Below are 3,408 nucleotides of genomic sequence, written 5' to 3' on the forward strand. Positions count from 1 at the left end.
CACTCCCTGCACATGTGACTGTCAATCAGAAGAAAAGGGACTGCTTCCTGCCCCATTCCTCTATTTTCCGAAAGAAACCTTTTCCAGGAAGTCCTCCGGCAAAGTGATTCACCTCTCATTGGTGAGAACTAGGTGTGGGCGCCACCGAGCTCCCGAGGATGATGCTGACCAGCCTCGGGGAGCGGGGATTTGCCGGCAGAGGCCTGGGGATAACGTCAATTTCCACAAACAGGTGGTTACCTGGAGGAAGGTGCCAGGAAGCAAAAGGGGCACTATTGATTGGCCAACGAGAGTAATGCCAAAATACACATCTTTTTCTATTTTATTTGCTAGGCCATAGAGAAGGAAATGGCAACCCACTCCACTGTTCTTGCCTAGAGAATCCCAGGGATGGGGGAGCCTGGTGGGCTGCCATCTATGGGGTCGCACAGAGTCAGACACGACTGAAGCGATTTAGCAACAGCAGCAGCAATATGACAGAGGGGCTTCCCTGGTGCCTCAAAAGGTAAACAATCTGCCTGCAATGCAGGAGACCTGGGTTCTATCCCTGGGTCAGGAAGATATGTCCTGGAGTGGAGAAGGGATTGACTCTCCATTTCAATATTCTTGCCTGGAGAATTCCCTTGACAGAGGAGTCTGGTGGCTACAGTCCAGGGGGTCGCAAAGAGTTGGACACAACTGAGCGACTAACAGTTTAATATGATAGAAATGACCCCCTTTATGTGTATCTACACAGATACACCAAAAAAAAAAAAAGTAAAAACAGTAACAAAAGCAAACCAGAGAAATCATACTAATCATAGTCATTTGGGTCAAGAAACAAGAGATGGAGTCTCTCCTAGTTCCATTTGCTTACTGTACCAGCCAGATGGAAAGTCACTTTAAAACCACACCAGACTTTTCAAACCATCAATTCAAGACACAGTTACCATTTTCCTATGCTTTGCGTACAGAAGTAAAAAAAAAAAAAAAAAAATAGAGTTAATAGAATCAAAATCTTAATATTTACATTTATTCAGTGAACTGGAAAATAACTTTTTAATAAAGAAAACACTGGTGTCTTTGGGTATATTTTTCATCTAAAGAATGTGCTTGAAATTTTTAATATTCCATCTATATAATTATGTGCTGCCACTGTAAGATTGTAATTCCATCCTGATTAAAGAACATTTTGTTGTTAATGCAATATGCTATGTGGTAATTTTTCTACAAGCCAAAAAAAACAGATTGTTTAAAATCCACATAAATTTGAAACGTGTTTATATTTTAGATGTGATTGGCATTGGTATTTGTTCTAAGTTCCATGGATGTCAACACTATTCCCATTTCTGAATATGCATGGGTGGGTGCGGGTGTATTGAGAAAGTAACATTGATGATTTCACTATAACATGATACTTTGATTTGTGGTTGAAAAATAAACTAGACCCATACTTTTTCTTAAATTGATAAAAGATACAACAATAAAATTAATAGAAGACTTAAAATAATAGTCAATATTGCCATCAAGTATTTTTAAATACTATATATGTGTCCTTTAAATATATATGTGATTCTTTAAATTTTATATATGTTGTTGATTACCAGTAAAACTACTGAATATCAGATAGCTTTTCACAGTAAAGTTTCAGAATCAGGTAATACAGTTCAGTTCAGTTCAGGTGCTCAGTCGTGCCTAACTCTGTGACCCCATGGACTGCAATACTCCAGGCTTCCCTGTTCATCACTAACTCCCAGAGCTTACTCAAACTCATGTCTATTGAGTTGGTGATGCCATCCAACCATCTCATCCTCTGTCGTCCCCTTCTCTTCCCACTTTCAATCATTCCCAGAATCAGGGTCTTTTGAAATGAGTTAGTTCTTCACATCAGGTGGCCAAAGTATTGGAGTTTCAGCTTCAGCATCAGTCCTTGCAAAGAATATTCAGGACTGATATCCTTTAGGACTAGGAATGGCAATAACCGTTTATTTTCTACCCAATATTGATCCCCCACTTCTGCCTCAGCAGATGGAAAGCAACTGGGCCAGCCAAAGATGCTGCTGAAGTTTCCACTTCCAAAGCCTCTTTCACTTGGATGTGGTCAAATGACATAGTGTCTGCCAAAAAGATGAAAATGATGTACAAATGGATGACAATCACCAGGGTTTCTAGGAAGGCTGCTTGCTTTCCAGATGAAGCAGAATGTACAACCTTTTCTTCTGCCCTCCTTTCCATGTTTTGAATGTGGGCATGAAGTTTAAAACCTCAGAAATCAGCACAGTTCAGTCCTGTGGACGAGGACAAAAAATGGGCATGAAGTTTAAAACATCAGCAATCAGCACAGTTCAGTCCTGTGGACGAGGACAAAAAATGGGCATGAAGTTTAAAACCTCAGCAATCAGCACAGTTCAGTCCTGTGGACGAGGACAAAAAAAAAGATGTGGTGGTTTTCACATCACTGTCACTGATGCCAGAAATCTACACACATCCAGGAAAAGGTAGAGCCTCATTAAAAAAAAAGCTTTGCGAATCAGATTTCCTTTTCCCTGTAACTGAAAACTTTAACTGACACAGTTTTAACAATAAAACTATAAAAATATAAGAAGTATTGTGTCTCCACCTAGTTATTTTAAGAACTGCAGACAACTCCATAATCCAGTCATCACAGTCAAATCAGAATTGAAATTTGTTTTAAACATGAAAGTGAAACTGTTAGTTGGCTGGTCATATCCAACTCTTTGCAGCCTCATGGACTGTACCCTACCATGCTTTTCTGTCCATGGGATTCTCCAGGCAAGAATACTGGAGTGGGTGGCCATTCCCTTCTCCAGGGGATTTTCTTCCCAACTCAGGGACCGAACCCAGGTCTCCTGCATTACAGGCAGATTCTTTACCCAGTTGACTGCCTAAATGTGTCCCATGGAACACAGAAAAGCTAATTACTTTAGAAATTAGTGGATATAATTTCATCACCCAATTCTTGGGTAAAATAATAATTTTATATTTGACTGTTATTGTATCATTTTGATTGTTTCATGACAACAGGGAGTGTGTGGGAGTTTCATGACAAGAAGGTACATTTTGGGCAGAGAGGTATTTTTATAGTTGATCAAATTTTAAGAAATTTTAAAAATATTCACATTGTGTACAAATTTACAGGTATCTTTTAGTCTTGTATACTGTCTATGGCATTTGCAATAGCCAATGTTTAGGGGGAAACATAAGTTATTGTTAGACAGTCAATGAATTACATACTCTACTACATTTTGAGGAGAATGGTACCCCACTGCCTGCTTCTTGACTCATTCATGATTTAGAGGAAAGTGGTCAAGAGTTTAGGCTCAAGGTGGTGGTGTTGCTCAGTGTCTAAATCATGTCTGACTCTTTGCAGCTCCATGGACTATAGACAGCCAGGCTCCTGCGGCCATG

The sequence above is a fragment of the Bubalus kerabau genome, chromosome 12 (assembly GCF_029407905.1).
Source record: "Bubalus kerabau isolate K-KA32 ecotype Philippines breed swamp buffalo chromosome 12, PCC_UOA_SB_1v2, whole genome shotgun sequence".
NCBI lineage: Eukaryota > Metazoa > Chordata > Mammalia > Artiodactyla > Bovidae > Bubalus > Bubalus kerabau.